This window comes from Plecotus auritus (assembly GCF_963455305.1).
Source record: "Plecotus auritus genome assembly, chromosome: 5".
NCBI classification, from domain to species: domain Eukaryota; kingdom Metazoa; phylum Chordata; class Mammalia; order Chiroptera; family Vespertilionidae; genus Plecotus; species Plecotus auritus.
In genome coordinates, this window is record NC_137776.1 from 175,063,760 (window position 1) to 175,082,213 (window position 18,454).

The window sequence follows — 18,454 nt, forward strand, 5'->3', positions numbered from 1 at the left end:
CTCTGTGCTTCGGGGGTATTACCAGACTAGACGATCTTTGAACCTTCTTCTATTACTGTTACCGATATCTCAGCAAAGTTATCTGCTCAACTCTCAGTTCCTTCATCACTCAAGGGATAGGATATGCTAGGGTCCTCTGGCTTCATAAAATCATCTGCCTTTGATATCTTCTTCCCTGTCTTCCTAGCCTTTGTGTGGCCTCATTCCCACTGCCTCTTAGCCCGTACACAAGGAGGCGGTCTCACCTTCTCCTACCATCCCTGTCTTAGATGTGGGGAGAAGGATCCAGGATCTCAGCCCTGCAGATGAACCACTGAATGCTTTCGGAGATAAGCCATGAGCTCCTTCTGAGAAGGCAGGGCTGTCGAGTGGAAACACTGACAGCAGCCTCAGCCCCAGCCCTGTAAATAGTATTACTGCAAAGACATATATTTAGCATCTATGACATCAGCTTGATTTACCTTGATTAACAGAGCAATTTGCTGTACATTTTTCCAAATGCTGTAATCAATTAGAACTCAAAATAGATTAGAAAACCCTCTATGGTGTGGCCACAGTCCAAAAAGGCTAATCCATCATAAAAATATATGTATATATCATTTCCCAACCATGCAGTGGATAAAGATTTGTGTCTTGGAGAAATTCAGAGTGGTTCAGGGTTTGTATAGTTGGGCACCAGGCGCTTTTGCCATCAGACATTACTTCAAGGCAGATCACAGGAAGGGAGTTCTGTGATTGCCACTCCAGTTTTGTGTAGCTTCTCAACATCTCTCTGCTCATAGGCTCTTGCTGCCTGGCCTCACAGTGTGTTCACAAAAGACCCAAGTGGTTGTAGACTTGTAGCAACAGGATAGATCCTAACCCCTTAGAATGGCATTACTCTTTCATCTTCATCTCATCTTAATGTCCTTATGCACATACTTTATTCTCCTCAAAGTCCCCCCTCCCCCAAATATAGGCTGTATTTTCTTATCACTCTGCATTTTCTCCTGTATTTCCTTCAGCTTGTGATGTCAGAATAAAGAACGGGAGCTTATTGGGTATTTATTGTAGATGAGGCACTGTGCTAAATGGTCAACATATATTGCTGGCCTTAATACTCTTAACCACTCATGAAACCTGAAAGTGAAAATGCCTGCCTGAAGGTATACACAAATAAGTGGCAATGCTAAGATCAAACCCAAGTCTGTCTGACCACAAAGTCCTTGATCTTTCTTCCTTGTTTTTTTTTTTCCCTTCATCTTTCACTCTTTTCTGACTTTTCACTCCTTCCCCATATCTAAAACTCTCCCGGTGATCTTCTGTCTAGGAAAGCTATTTCTTAGACTTAGTGATAGATGTTAGGAGCTAAATATGTAGCCCATTTACATATGATGTTAATTCATGTCTAAGCTACTCATTCTACAACAACTAGATGGATTGCTAGTCTAGGTACAGCATTCTCCTAGGCCCTATGTATAGCATAGTGAGATGAAGTGTTGTCTGAGGAATTGGATATAACAAAATGCTGGTTGACATATGACTTAGGATTAAATTCTAGATAATCTACTAACCATGTGTTTTATTTGGGGTCTTTCAGAATCTACACTTCATTGTACTAGTAAATAAATAGGAATAATGTTATATACATTATGGCCAATATCAATTGAATTGATGCAAAGATCTGAAAATGTTGTTTATCAAGTGTTTATCCTACCTGGTACCTGACCACAAGGAGCTTATGATCTAGTAGCTCATACTTTAAATTGCATGCAAAACTATACTATAGGCCACAAAGCAGTGTGGTTCCTGTTAATTTTGAGCAAGAGTTCGAGGAGAACTGACGATAAAGTCATTGAGATTACTGCCTGGTGCATCATAACTTCCCCAGGACTTTGCCAAATGCCTGGGCTATAGCTGGCCCTTCAAACACACTTAGCAAATGAATAAATACTGTGGTTGCAGAAGAAGCACCAGACTGGGAGGTCGGAGATCTCTATCCTCACAGACGTTAGTAAATAAATCTGATCACTTGTGGCCTCAGTTTCTTTATCTTTAAAAAGAGGACATTAAAACCCTGACTTCATAAGATTGTTATGCGGAGCAAATAAAACTGTCCACATGGAAGTGCCTTGTAAACGCTAAAGAAATGTACATGTATAAGGGGATAAAGAGAATCAACTTGCATACTTAAAGGAAGACATAGGCATGTAAGTACTGTGCCTTGAGGCTCTCTAGGGATTCCCATCCAAAATTCTGTAATTCAAAGTCCAGTGGTTTATTCCATTTTTACAAATGACCATTTATCTTCTTGACCTGATACTTAGCAAATGAACCACAAAATCCTTCAGTCCACAGCTTAGCATATTTTTGGTAGAAAGAACACAAGAGACCAATGAATCCACCTCCAGCAGCCTGACCCACAGAGGCAGGGACTGTATCTTTCCCCCTTCCCCAGCACCTAGCACAAAGTCTCATATATCATATAATCATTAACTGTTTGGTGAATTAGTGAATGAATAAACAAATTAAATGATTTGTTCAAGATATACTCAGTATCTAGCATGGTATCTGATCCATAGTAAGTGCTTGTTCGTTTGTCAAATGAATAAATGGTCATTTGGCAAGTTGGTAGCAGCTCTGGGACTCGGATGTCTTACCTTGCAATCCATTTCTCAATCTATCACAAGTTAGTATTCAGCCTCGCTTGCATTGTACTAATTGATTTAAGTTTATGCATTTTGCCTCTACATCTACAATTCCAAATCCTTAGTCTAAGCAAAGGGCCACGTCTTCTGCCACTGTGTCTCTTAGACCCTGTTGCTTGGGATTATTCACCCAGTAGGTAATCAATAAATACATCTTGATTGCTTGAACCTGGGCAAGTTAAAGAGGCTATTTGGACTGTGACATCTGAGGAAGAAACTGGGTAGGAAGTGCTTTGTGTGGTCTGATAATGTATTTATTTAGGAGACTAAATGTTTATCTAAGCCTCCAGAAGATCTCTGGCTTCATTTGGGTGTCTGTATGCATGTGTGTTATTTTCCATGGTCACAACAGCCCCATCCTTCTGGAGAGCAGCTGGGCTCTGAAGCAATACAGACATAAATGGCTCACTCCTTGACAAGAAGTGGGAGCAACCCAAAGCCTTTAAGAAATTCTTCTCTGAGTAGTGAATGCACCAGCATCCAGCTAGTTCAAGTAGGGTTCAAGTAAGCACTCTAACTTTGTGAGAGCTGTTTATGACCCACACAATGAGATCTCTCTCCCCATTCAGTCATTGAGCATTTGAGATGTAGTTGTTTTTACTCCAGTCTGTTCTTTGATAGCATTCAACAATATCGGTTACTTTGACAACTTCAATCATTCATTCAGAGCATGAGCAAGTCTCCCTTTTGTTTCCTTAGTAGTACTCTGTTGCCATTTAAGTATTAAACAGGAGCTAATACAAATAAAGTATCTTTATTCTGAATGGTGGGATTGAGTAAGTCCCAAATGACTGTCTAAAACATCTTACTGGACATTTTGAAGAGACCAAATCGTGTTCCAAGGTTCATCACATCTCATTGCTTATGACACTTCTTTCATATAGTCAAGAATCTCATACAGTTCAGAAAAGCACTATACTGTAACATGTGAGTTGTAACTGGTAGACTGATCTGTTCATTTCAGGAGGCTGAGTAAATCAGCCTGGGCTGAGAGATGGTGTGAGGGAAAAGCTCTGATCTGTGCACCCTCAGAGCCCATGCCCTCGCATGAAAAACGAGCCCTGAGTATCAATTCTAAGGCACCCGTGCGGTAGTGCTTACTGACAGAAGAGGACATACAGTGCTCCGGCAGCTCAGAGGGGCAGATGCCACTACTAGCGGCAGACAGGAGGAAGGAGATGGAACAGGAAAGGCTTCACGAAGCAGGTAATGCTGGAGCTGGGCCAGAAGTGGGTACAGAGTACTGGTCAGTTACAAATGAGGGTGAGAGGTGGGAGCACAACCCAGTCAGGAGGAGAGCATGGTCTGCAACGGCCCACTGTGCCCTCCTGCTTCATTAAGGTCCCATGGTGCCAAGTGTCTGCCCTCTCAGGGCCACTCATGGAAAAATAGTAGCAACCAAATTTACTATGTGCCAGATATCATTGAGGCACTTTATACTTGCTAGCTCCTTACCACTAAGATACATTTAGTCTCAGAAATAAACTTCCTTGAATTGATAACATATTTCCCTGCCTCCTTCCTTCCTTTTATATATATTAGGTATTATCCCTTTTGTGGGCATGAAACTGGGAACTGAGATAATATTTGCATTATTTGTCCATCATCATGGAGCAAGTCAGTGGAGCAGCTAGCCTCCATCCCAATTATCTTCTACTCTTTAGCTTACCTTCTTAAACAGCATGCTAACCACCTCCTTGGTCAGATGGTTTAATCATTCCATGGCAGAAAGGGGGTCAAGGGCAGAGGGGGAGGTGGACACACCTGGGGAGATGTCCCCTTGGAACTCCCCTAGGGCTGTGCATATGCTCCATAAATATGCTTACAGGAGACAGAACACCCATGCCCCACCGTCTGCGCCCAGGATCAAAGGAGACTGCAGAAACATTTGTCAAGGGCTCATTCTATCCAGATTGCATGGTTGTGTTTTAATTCATTCTCTCAGGCTGTCCTGACAAGAAGCTTTTGGACAAGTGATTATTTCCTTCTATTTGTGGGTGAAAAATCTGAGTCTTGTGTAGTTTCAAGATTTGCTCAATTTCCCACACAATCAAGGCCAGGATTCACAAGTCAAATATTTCCCCAAAGTCCATTTTCCTTTTACTCTCTTCCTCTGTAGACTCTTAAGTGTCCTAGAACATATGGCTTAATGATCATAATGAAAAAGGAAATTAAGAAAGAGGGGGAAGAAGAGAAAAAAACATGATGCAAAGGAAGAGGAGGAGGAGGAGGAGGAAACGGAAGAGAAAGAGCAAAGGTAGTCAGAAGGAGCCTACACACATTATTTACACACGTTGAAGAGCTCTGAATATAAGGAATACTCCTTATGATAGTGCACAGACACAAACATTCAAGGGACACGTTCTGACCTGGACTTGGAAGGAGAGAAGGAACAGAGCATGAGAGTGAGCAGAGTTTCCATGTGTTCAGATGCCAGACTGGACACAGGAGGGAGGGCTGCATGACTAACCTGGAGTAGCAAGAGCTGGTTACTACAGAGCAATTTGCTAAAATACCCTCAGCTAACTGCATAGTCCTCTTACCCTGCATGCCCACTCCCCTTTGTTTATTAAATTAAACAATGGATAAAAAGTGCAGTCTTTTTCTATAAGCCTAGGGGATTTATTAATCAAATAACAATTGCCCTCATCTCAAGTTGTATTTTCATTGTATTTGTTACACGTCCTCTGAGCTTAGGCTCCATTGGAATGAGGTTTGCATCTCTGCAAGATCCGTTAAATCCCTCTATTTTTGCTGACAGCGAGCAGCTCAGAAACAAACAAACAAAAAACTTCCTTGAATCTATAACATATTTCCCTGCCTCCTTCCTTCCTTTTCCTCTCCTCTCTAACCCCTCCCCTAGAGAACGCCAGAGAAATAAAAATAAAGCCGTAATTAAGAAAAGAACTAAGAATAAATTCCATGCATTTAACCAAAGTTCCATCTCTGAGCCCCATGAGGATTGGCGCATAGCTGTGGTTGTGGAGAGGAAGCGCTCAGGGAACTCATGCTGTGCTTTCAACACAAACACAGCTCATAAGGAATAGTTTATCACTTAAGCCATCTCTTTAATTCTGCAGAGTAAAGGCAAGACCTCAAAAAGGGCTCAGATACCACCACCGGGGTCTCCCATTTCTGGAATCCCTCTGGCCCAAATAGCTCAGAGCAATTCACAAATATTTATTGATGGAACCCCATGACCCATACCCCAAGTGAATACTGTAATATCCCATTCTGCAGAGGGCAAAATGGTAACATGGAGAAGTTCAAGGCTCTTGGCTGCCTGCCATGTGGAGAAAACGCAATAGTGGCTGGATTCCGAAAGGAAAGCATCACCAGGTGCACCGTGGATTATTCAGAAACTCCAGTGAAGAGAGCACTGGGCTGGAAGTCAGGAGACAGGTTCTGGTTCCAGCTCGGTCACTCACTTGCTAGGGGCGGGACCAAGTCACCTTCTCTCTCTGGTCCTCGGTCTCCCTAACTGTCACGTGGAAGATGGAACTAGAGGACCATAAAGTCTCTTGTCCCTCTGAAAATGATGGACCTGTACAGCCACCGAGCCTGAGCCTGAGGCAGGCTTTCTTACCACTGAGATCCCACTGAACCACAGGACCCTCATCCTGCTGAGGGATTCCTCTGTGCTCTCAAGCCCAGCCCTCCATTCAAGGCCTGGTGCTGCCCACCCTCTACAGGGGATGTTTGTGTCCTCTGATTTGTTGTAGTCCATATGAATTTTCCACATGGAAGAAGATACATTTATATTAATAAAAGGGTAATATGCTAATTAGACCAGATAGACCTGACGTCCTCCGGACAACCTTCCGGACGTCCTTCCTGACAAAGCCGGGGCCTGGGAGGTGCCGCCCGGAGTCCTGGGTGCCTGTGGCCTGCCAGAGGGAGGGAAGCCCGGGTCCCAGGTGCCTGCGGTTGGCCAGAGGGAGGGAAGCCCAGATCTTGGTTGCCTGCGGCTGGCCGGAGGAGGGAAGCTTGGGTCCTGGGTGTGGGGGCTGAGGCAGAGGTGGTTAAGGGCGATCAGGCAGACAGGCAGGCGAGCGGCTAGGAGCCTGCAGTCCCAGATTGCGAGAGAGATGTCCGACTGTGGGTTTAAACTGGCAGTCAGACATCCCCCAAGGGGTCCTGGAATGCGAGAGGGTGCAGGCCAGGCTGAGGGACACCCCCCTGCCCTGCACACAAATTTTGTGCACTGGGCCTCTAATATATATATATATATATATATATATATATATATATATGTGTGTGTGTGTGTGTGTGTGTGTGTGTGTGTGTGTGTGTGTATATATGTATGTATGTGTATATATATATATGTATATGTATATATGTATATATATATGTATGTATATATGTATATATGTATGTATATGTATGTATATATGTATATATGTATATATGTATATATGTATATATGTTTTATTTTTATTGTTGACAACTTCACATATGTTCCCATTTCCCACCCTTTTGCCCACCTTGCCCTTGCCCTTGCCCCCTCCTTCCCTCTGGCCATCACCACACTGCTGTGTCCATGGGTTATGCATATACATTCTTTGGCTGATCCCTTCTCCTTTCATCCAGTCCCCCCTCTCCCCTTCCCTCTGGCAGCTGTCAGTCTATTCCATGTATCCAGGTCTCTGATTCTCTTTTGTTTGTCAGTTTTATTTTGTTCATCATATTCCACATATAAGTGCGATCATATGGTATTTTTCTTTCACTGACTGGCTTATTTTATTTAAGTTACCAGATTCTATGTAGCTTAATCTTTAATCCATCTGCCTTCATCTGACCAATGAGACTGTAAGTAGCTTGAGGACAGCATAAGGAAAGTGCTTGTTGAACCCCAAAGTCTCAATACATCTTAAACCCTAAATATTTATTAATAGGTGCCCCTTCTATAGCCATCCAGATTTAAAACCCTGATGATACGTGACTAGGGAGCTGATCTGTAATTTGTAGGTCCAATTCATTGCAATGTAATTCAATTAGCAATTAATTATTGATCACCTGCTCTTTGCCAAAAACTATACTCACATCTGAGATTACAAAGATTTCTCAGACTTGGTTCTTGTACTGCTCCATGGGGGAGTCAGGCAAGGAGAAAGAAGACATTGATACATTGAGATTAGATTAGTTGAAGACACATGGAGGATATGAGACAAGAAATAAAACGACCAGTTACAGCTCAGATTGCTGGTGAACTTGCTTTATCATAGACCCCCATGTCAGAAAGTTATGGCCACAACATTTATTTGGTTATTATATATATATGTGTGCGGGCGGGGGACACAGCAGCATGAGTGGAAAACATGGACACTATTTTAAGGGTAATGCAGTTGGCATGAACCTGGTTTCCAAACAAATGGATTCCAAGGTATAGACCAGCTTTCATGAAAAGTAGGTCATTTGAGATAATCCCATGGCTTCACATATAGGAATACTTCTTTCCTGGCGGGTTTCCTTATACATAAAAGGGTGGTTAGATGATATAATCCCAGTGATCCCTTCCAGCTCTGGTGTTCTCTGCAGGGAACAGACACTGTCTTCTCTCTGCTGCCTCCCACAACATACATTTACTGCTGGGCTGGGCCCTGGACTGGAAGATTGGAGGGGTAGGGGTAGAATGCGGGGGTGAGGAGGCAGGGAGAGGGGGAATGAAGGAGAAAGGGAGGGAGAAGGGTAATTTCTCCCTCCAGGGACAATGAATTTGGGGAAGAGGTAAAATTTAGAGACGATTAGAAAATAAAAAGAGTAACAGTAGAGGAACTGTCGGTATACTGTGAGTAACCTGCTAGGACAAATCATAGGTTTTGATCTCATATGGCTGTATGAATATGATACTTCTCAGAGGTTTTGGCTTCAAGTTTTAGCATTTAGATGCACAGCTTCTAGGTTCTTAGGAATTCACTTACTGTCTTGCTCTCAATTTCTCCTCCATAAAGTAGATTAAGAAACCTGATCTTGTTTTGATGTGTTAAATAAAATAATTGAGAGACATGCTTTGTTAACTATATAAGACCATACTGTTATTGTGGTTATAATAAAAGGGATGCCGTGCCTTAACCAATGATGATATTATAGACATTTGTGACAGGTGAGAAGGGTAAGAATTTGGGATAAGGGAGTCATCAAATCTCCTGTTCTATTCTTGTCTCAGCTGTGAGCTTAGCCTGAACACCATGTCTCCTTCCACAGAGCAGTAAGCAGGAACCAGGAAGTGCTGGGGGGCTCTCGCAGGCCCATCGATCCTATACACTCAGAGAAAAAGCTGCTAATAATTTCCAGTTCATCCTGGACTGAGGTACACATAGCACTGTGATTGCTCATGGCCGTAGAGGGGCCTCAGCTAGTGAATTTATAGAAGGTTGCTCTGCATTTTGAAGCAAGATAACTAAAGCTCCAGAGTTCACCCTGAATAGTAAAAAATCCTTACAAATATGTGAGTCGCACAAGCTGGGATTTATGTAGAGATTTAGGTCTGTTGATGTAGAAGGTATATTTTTAATTCACACAGATCAAACTGAAGTTAACCAAAGCTAGGATATCAGCGCCATCTAGTGGGTATTCCTAGCCAGTGCAGGAGCTAGAGGAGAAAAGGATGGGCAAAGGAAATGGGTACTCATTAAGCTTTGGGAAGGGACTGCAGAGGCCAAAACCCCTGGAACGGGGACCCCTGGTGAGTAGCCCAGGCAGTTAGCATGAGTCAGCACATCTCAGCCATTAGATCAAGGAAATACTTCTTTCAGACACAAGACACTTTCTATGTTCAAGCTCTGCTGCTGGGCAAGTCACTGAACTATAATTCTCAGTTTTTTTGGCCTGTAAAATGGGGTTGGTAAGGCCTGTTTTATACAGTTGAGGGTGATATTATTGTATTATAGTATTAATTTGCAGGCATTTCAAAATTTCCAAAATGTATCTGATATGGAAAATCAATTTGGTAGCTACGTATTTGATGCTGGCTACTTCACATGCCCTCTCATCTCCTTTAGGTCTCACCACAAGTAGCCATTAGTACCTTTAGTTTCCACATAAAAAACTGAGGTCCAGTCTGGGTAGCAGACCTGGGACTTGAACCTGACTTCGATGTGCTCCAGGGCTCCCATTTATTCCACTGGCCCAGATAGTAGACACACAAAGTTCTCTCCTTGTTCCCCTTTCGTCTTCCTAAGGTGAACATTTAGGTGCCGTCATGTACCTGGCTTTGTCCACACATGATTTTATTCCACTTTGAAGTACAGGTATTGTTACTTCCTGTGTACAGATGAAAAAGCTAAAGCTCAAAGAGACCAAATACCTTACCAGATATCAATAATTAGTGAGGCGGCTGGGGTTTGGACGTTGTGATCACAAACCTGCTGCTTTAATCTACTCTCTACTGACTCATTCACTCGTCATTTGTCTCTAATGGTGAAGTAGGTTTCTGTTTCTATTTTCATCCCAAGGATTATTTGCTTACTTAAACAAAGAAATCTGCATTTATTAAGGTCCCTGGTTCATCAAATGGTGAACTGTTTCTCTGCCTAAAAGGGTGGTGATGGTGGGGGGGGGGTAGCTTTAGTGAACAGAAAAGCCCCCTGCAGCTTGGAGAAGGGACCAGTATCCTGAGTACTGGAGGACATGCTGGCTGGATATAGATAAGTTCAGCTCTAAGCAGCCATTGCTCCATAGTTAGTTAGTTTTAAAAATGAAGACCGAAGGGCCTTACAAAGGAGACACTGGGAATGGATAACACACACACACACACACACACACACACACACACACACACACACACACACACACACACACTGGGAATGGATAAGAAACACACACACACACACACAGGGAATGGATAAGAAACACACACACACACACACACTCTCTCACGCCATCACATTCCCTTTGGGCACTAGCCTGAGTGCCAGAGGGACACAGAGAGCCTGAAAGTAACTTGTTCAAACTCGGGGAAAGAGCTTGACAAAAATTAGCTGCGTTCACTCCGGGATCTCTGATAGAGCTAGGTATTTTGCTCAGACCCTTAGAGTCTGACCCAGAGAAAGGAACCTGTCCGTGGTGTAAGGAAATGGCTCTGCCTGGCAGTTGCTTCCCTCTAGTGGTCAGACTGCCTTCAAGCAAGAGGATGCATATGATCACCTCTCAGATTTCAAAACCTAGACATTAAAATAAGATGCTATTTGAGCAGGGCCTGCCTGGGGAGGTCACCCAGACAGTCTCAGAGGAGTACCATGACCATAGAAACAGCACCACAAAACACTGAGAGTTTACTTGTATTCTGGTCTTTGCTAAAGTGTGAGGTCTGAAACACATGTTAGAGGGGAAAAAACTGAAATTTAATTTTTTTTAAATTTGAATATAATGCCCAAAATTTCTCCCAGCAAAGTTTTGTAGATGACAGTGTATAACTCTTCTACTTCCCTAGTTAAATTTACTCCTAGATATTTTATCCTTTTTGATGCTATTGTAAATAGAATTGTTTTTATAAATACCTTTGGGGATTGTTCATTGTTAGGTTAAAGAAATACAACTGATATTTGTTCATTTATCTTGAACCCCCTCCCCAAATCTTGAAGGTGATCATTTGCCATTAGGGGTACTTTTGGGAAAAAGGTTAGAAAGAAATCTTAGGGTTTGTGGCCTTGAAACAAATGTCTCTTAAGTTTAGATGATAATTCTTGAATTCACTAATAAAATTGAGCAAGGGAGAAGGGTAGGGAAAGGAGGGGAATTGTTCTAAGGGCCTTGCAGGTCTAAATGTTGTGTATTTCTCTGCTATCAGTAGAGGTGCCCAAGGAAAGCCTGCAAGATGGAAAATTTCATCAGAGCTGGCCTGCAGGGTCAGAGGTCAGTTTGGAAGACTTATTTCAAACAAATGTGTTTCTGTTCCCTGTGTTTCTTGGAAAGGGCTGTTCTCCTTGAAATGCATTCTCATTGCCAAATAGTAGTCGTTAAGCTCTTTAACATCATGTTTCCTTTTGAAAGTCTATTAAAGAAAAAAATTACAGATAAACAGACATAGAAAAATACACAAATCCTTATAGAAGAATTTTAATTAATAAATGTAGCAGAAACAGAGAAATAGAACATCACCAGTAGAACACCATAGCAATCCCTGCTACAGGCACGATCCATCAAAATATGCTAAAATGGGTCAGAGGAAGTTAAATGGAAATGGGATATTTGCACCTTGTTAAAGAATCTACCAAAAAGTTATATGGTTATGTAGTGAAACTACCAAGTTTACAGTGGAGAATTCCACATGTCACTGGAATAGCTAAGTGATCAAGGTTAACGTAACCAGCAATACATGTTGATGTCATATGCCCTGACACAAAGCAGGAAGAGCCGTGTAGAATCTAAATCACCTGTATTTCTCTGCTCTCAGTAGAAGGACGGAAGAAAGTCTACAAGATGGAACATTTCATCAGAGCCTGTCTGTGTGGTCAGAGGTCAGACACACTCAAGGCTTGGAAGACTTATTAAAAACAAAAATGTTTCTGTTCCATTTTTTCCTGGAAAGGAACATTTCCTTGAAATTTTATTTTCCTTTTGAAAATTCATAATCGCATCTAAAAGAGTAAAATATATAGAAATAAATCTAAGCAAAGAAGTGACGGATGTACACTGAACAGGGGCAAATCATCTCTGTGATTTCCTTCCCAGCAATGCAAAACCTAAATCTAATTGAGAAAATACAAGAAAACCCAAACTGAGGGATGAACCATAAAGTAACTGTTACTCTTTAAAAGTATTAGGGTCAAAAGACAAGCTAAGACTGAGAAACTGACATGGTTAGAGAATTCTATAGAGACAAGAGAACTAGATGCAATATGAGATCTTGGATTGGATCCTAGAACAGAAACTTTTATTAGGATGAACTTTGGAGTTTGTCAAGTGTTTGTTTTCCATTTATTTAGATAATATTTTTTCTTTTGTAATTTATTAATATGGTTATTACTCGAGTACTTTTTAAAAAGTAGAATTGACCTTAAATTTCTGGTATAAATTCAATGGACCATGATGTGATATCATTTTCAATGATTAGCTAAAATTTGGTTAAGAATTTTGCATTTAAAAAAAGAATTTTGCATCTATTTTATGCAGGCTATTGTTCTGTGGTTTTCCTTTATTGTAATGTATTTATCTGATTTTGAAATTTGTGTAATTTTGGCCTCATAGAATGAGTTGGAAATTAAGCATTCCTTTTCAATTTTCTGTAATATTATGAAAAGATTAGAGGCCCAATGCATGAAATTCATGCAAGAGTAGGCCTTCTTCCCACCCCCCCCCCCCCCACCCCCCCCCCCCCCCCCCCCGCTGCCAACACCAGCTTCCCTCTGGCACCCGGGACCGGGACTTCCCTCGCAGAGGGAGATCCTGCTGACCTGCGGTGGCCTGGGCCTCCCTCTGCAGGGAGATCATGGGGTAATGGCCAGGCCCCTGACAAATTGCATCGCACCCGCCTTGGCTGGCCTGGCACCAGTGGGTGTCATAGCGTGGTCGCCCGGAAGGTCGCCCGGAAAGTCGTTCGGTCTAATTAGCATATTATGCTTTTATTATTATAGATCCTCATATTAAAGACATCTAGACCTAGACTTTTCTTTGTGGGAAGGTGTTTAAGTACTCATTCAGTTACTCTGTGTGTGTGTCTGTGTGTGTGTGTGTGTGTGTGTGTATACAATAGACATCATTTAATGAAAAAGAGCATTAAAATTAAAAATAATAGGAAAAGAATAAAAAGGTTTTCTAATTCTCCAGATTTAATTTAATAGCAATGAGAATTATAACATTAACATAGATGCAAGTTTCTATTTTGTATACTTCTTTCTGTGTCAGCAAAAGGAATTTCAATTACTTTAATATATGGCTATTCAGTTAATCAATTTCATATTAAGTTTTACATTTTCTGTCTTCCAAGAAATTTATTCATTTCATCCAAGTTGTTGAAATTATTGGCAAAATATTTCATAGCTTCCTTTACTAAATTCTTAATATCAGTGAAATCTATAAAGATGTCATCTCTCTAATTTTTAAATTAAATTTATTGGGGCAACATTGGTTAATAAAATTATATAGGCTTCAAGTGTACAATTCTATAATACATCCTCTGTATATTGCATTGAGTGTTCACCACTCAAAGTTGATATTGGGAACATGTCCTTACATTTTCCACATCATTCTGACTGGAGGTTTATATATTTTATTAGCTAAAAAAAGTTTTTGGTTTCTTGGTTGTTGTTTTCTGTTGATTTTTTTATTACATATGTTTCCTACAGTATTTATTATTTTCAAAAGATATTTATTGCTATAAAAATTTCCCTAAGTTCTGTTTAACTGCATCCCACAAATTGTGATATATTTTTATTAATTTCAAAATACTTTCTAGCATCCTTTTAATTTCTTGTTTGATCTATTTGTTATTTATAAGAATGTTGTTTAGTTTTCTAATATTTGGGAATTTCACAGATATCTTCCTGTTTTTCAGTGCTGTTATTATTAATGTAACCACTTAATTTAAATTAAACTTAAGTCACAGTCCAGAGTATGCTTTATCTTGGTAAATGCTCCTTGTGCACTTGGAAAGAAATGTTTTGCTGATATTGGGTGGTATGATTATCAATTAGGTCAAGTTGACTGATAGAACTGCTCAAGTTTTATCTATCCTTAATTATTTATCTAATATACTTATCCTGGATGACTTTGTGTCTACGTGTTCTACTGATAATTAAAGGAGGACTAATGAAATCTACAACTATAAATATGTATCAAGTTTTGCAGCAAATAGCTGATATTTGGTGCTAATTATAAAATAATTTTTATGTTTTATTTATGAATTGACAATTTTTATCAGTATCAAATGAGCTTCTTCATCACTAGTAATATTCTTTGCTCTGAAATATATTCAAGTTAACATTAATTAACCATTCCATATTTATTTTAATCAGTGTTAGCATGACATATCAATTTTTATTTTTTATCATTCAGTTTTTTGTATCTTTGTATTTAATGTGGTATTCTTGTAAGAACATATAGTTGGGTCCTGCATTTTTAACCAATCTGACCAGCACTGACTTTTATTGTGGTATTTAAACCGCTTACATTCATTGTGATCATTAACATTATTGTGTTTAAATCTATCCATTCTTGACATTTGTCTTTTTTTTATTCAACCTGTTTTCTGTTTCTTTGTCCTTAAATGCTGCTCTCAGTTAGATATTTTATATGATTTCATTCCAACTCTTTTCTGTTTATTAGTTATAACTCTTTATTATTTTAGTAGTTGCTTTAGGGTTTATAGTATATAACTTTATATTATCATAGTCTGCCTTCAAGTGATATGACATGACCTTATTCAGAGCATAAGAATCTTGAAATAACATATTTCTAATTTCTTCCTTGCCAAACTTAGTTCTATTGTTGTGATACATTTTAATAACACAATATTTCATATGTTATAAATACTACAATATTCTATTCATATTATGGAGTTGACAAATCTTTTTTTTTTTTATATTTACCTGGGTAGTTACTATTTATAGAGATCTTCATTCCTTTGTGTAGATCACATTTCCATTTGGTATCATTTTTCATTAGCCTGAAGGTCTTCCTCCAGTATTTTGTGTAATATGGATTAGATGGTGACACATTCGTTCAACTTTTTTTAATGTCTGAAAAGGTCGATTTTATCTTCAATTTTGAAAAATTTTCCCTGGGTAAATAAATCTGGGGTAAAAAAGGTTTCTCTTCAGTATTTTGAAGCTATTGATTCACTGTTTCCCTCTTGCATTGCTTCCAATGAGAAATTAGCAGTCATCTTTATCTTTGTTTCTTTCTATGTATTTTTTTTCTCTCAGGCTTTTAAGATTTTCTCCTCATCACAAGTTTTAAGGACTTAAATTTTAATTTATTTAATATACTTCATGTACTTTGAATTTGAGGTTATGAGCTTTTTGGATCTCTTCATTGATAATTTTCATCACATTTACAAAAACTTTGGCCTTTATTTATTTTCAAATATTTTCTCTCCATCCCCCACCTTCAGAGACTCCAATTACTTGCACATTAAACCACTTGAAGACTTCCTAAAGCTCTGCTTATCTTTTAATTTTTTCCTGTGTTTTATCTTGAGTATTTTTCATTGCTATATCTTCACATTTACTTACATTTTCATCTGCATTGTTTAATTTGCTGTTAATTCCACTCAGTGTGTTTTTCAATCTCAGGCATTATAGTTTTAATCTCTAGAAGTTGATTTAAAGTCCTTAAAAAGGACTCTCAAGAGAATGAAACAACAACAAAGGCACAGATTAGAAGAAAATATTTGCAAAACATGAGGACCAAAGGGTCCCAGAATCAATTCTGGTCGAGGGCAAGTACCTTGATTACAGGCTCCTCCCTGGCCTGGGCCCTGGTGAGGGCTCCTGCAGGAGGCAACTAGTTGATGTGTTTCTTTCACACTGATGTTTCTCTCTGTCTTTCCCTCTCTCTTCCACTCTTCCTAAAAAAAAAAAAAAAAAAAACAATGGAAAAATATCCTTGGGTGAGGATTAACCAAAAAATAAATACACATACACACACACACACACATACACACACACACACACACACACACACACAAATACATATATGTGTATTGTGTAATACACACAAATATATATATATGTGTATTATATATATATATCTACACTAATAAAAGAGAAACATGCAAATTAACCATCACTCCGCTACACCCACAAGCCATGCCCACCAGCCAATCAGGAGCGAGTATGCAAATTAACCCAGCCAAGATGGCGGCCAGCCACGGAGCTGGAGCAAGCAGGAGGCTTGGGTTGCCCCGGCGATGGAGGAAGCCAAGCTTCCTGCCCGCCCTGGCCGGCCCTGGCCTCTGCTTAAGGCTACAAAGTTTCAATTATAGAAGATAAATAAATCCTAGATACTTGCTTCCAGCTGGCCCTGGCCTCTGCTCAAGGAGGCGCTGAAAAAAAAAAAAGAAAAAGACAAAAAGGAGGGGCTGGGACTTTGGGTCACCAGGGGGTGCTCAGGCCAGGATGGGATGGCAGGGGCTGTTGGGGGTAAGCAGACCAGCAGGGGGGCCAGTTAGGGGTGAGCAGGCTGTCAGTGGGGGTCAGTTGGAGGTGATCAGGACAGCAGGGGGGGCAGTTTGGAGTGAGCAGGCCAGCAGTGGGGGCAGTTGGGGGTGAGCAGGCCAGTGGGGAGGGGAGGTGGGGGCGAGCAGGCCAGCAGGGGGGCAGTTGGTGGGGGTGAGCAGGCTGGCACAGGGGGCAGTTGGGGGTGATCTGGCTGGCAGAGGGGGGCATTTGGGGGCGAGCAGGCCAGCGGGCAGAGTAGTTAGGGGCAATCAGGCAGGCAGGCAGGCAGGTGAGCGGCTGGAGCCAGCAGTCCTGGATTGTGAGAAGGATGTCCGACTGCCAGTTTAGGCCCGATCCCTGTAAACCAGCAGTAGGACATCCTTCAAGGGGTCCCAGATTGGAGAGGGTGCAGGCCGGGCTGAGGAACACCTCCCCACCGCCATGCATGAATTTCGTGCACCAGGCCACTAGTATGTATATATATATATGTGTGTGTGTGTATATGTGTGTGTGTGTGTGTGTGTGTGTGTGTGTGTGTATACACACACACACACACACACACGCACACACTAATAAAAGAGAAACATGCAAATTGACCGTACCTTTGCGATGCCCACCAGCCAATCAGGAGTGAATATGCAAATTAACCCGACAGTGATGGTGACGGCCCTGCCCCCCAGCCTTTCTGGGCCTCTGGGCAGCATGCATGCAGACGTGGAGCAGCCAGGCAGGCTGGGACACCTGCTATGAGGGGGAGGGCGGGCATGGAGGGAACTACAGGAGCAGCACTTCGGCTGCACCAAAGACTGAAGGCTGCGGCCAGAGCAAACGCCTGGGTCCCAGGTGACGGAGGAAAACCGGTACTGGCAGCCAGGGGAAGGAAGGCCTATTGTACAAATCTCTTCATGCAACTGGCCTCTAGTATTTCAATAACAAAGCAAACCCAAATAAAATGTGGTCAAAATCTAAAAATATTCTCATACTTGACAAAAGATATAAGACTTAAAAGTCTGAGCAAACCACAATATAAATGAAAATCCCCCACCAAGATACTTCATGAATAGATTCCTGAAAACTAACAATAATGGGGGAAATTGTAAAAGGAGAGAAATAAAAATGACATTCTACCTATAGAAGAACACCAATTCTTTTGATAGTGGATATCTCATTTGAAACCATGGAAATCATAAGTAAGTAGCACATTTTCCAAGCTCTCAATCACTAATTCTATATCTGACAAAGGAAATGATCAAAGAAAGAATCTTACAGCATCAGGGAAGAAGAAGAAAACAATGGAAAGAGCAGACGTATGTAAAGATACCATAGAAATTATTTCTTCTCATAAGCTAGTGTGGGGCATGGCAAAGTTTGGACTGCTTTATGAATCTGGTTCCCTTAACGCTAGTTGTGCCAGGCTGAATGAGGGAGACAACTTCTGATGGTCCCCAGAAGAATCATTGAGATAAAAATAAGAAATTCAGCATTCTATACTCACAGTGTCCTCCAGAGATGATACTTCTAATCTTTATGACTCAGAAAACTTTTCAGTAAGGTATCACTCATATTTCAATAGTCCTTTTCAAGTTATGAATCCACAGGAGGTAAGGACATATCTGTAATGCTAAATTATAAAGTATCAAAAGAATAAGTGTAGACAGAGCAAGACCA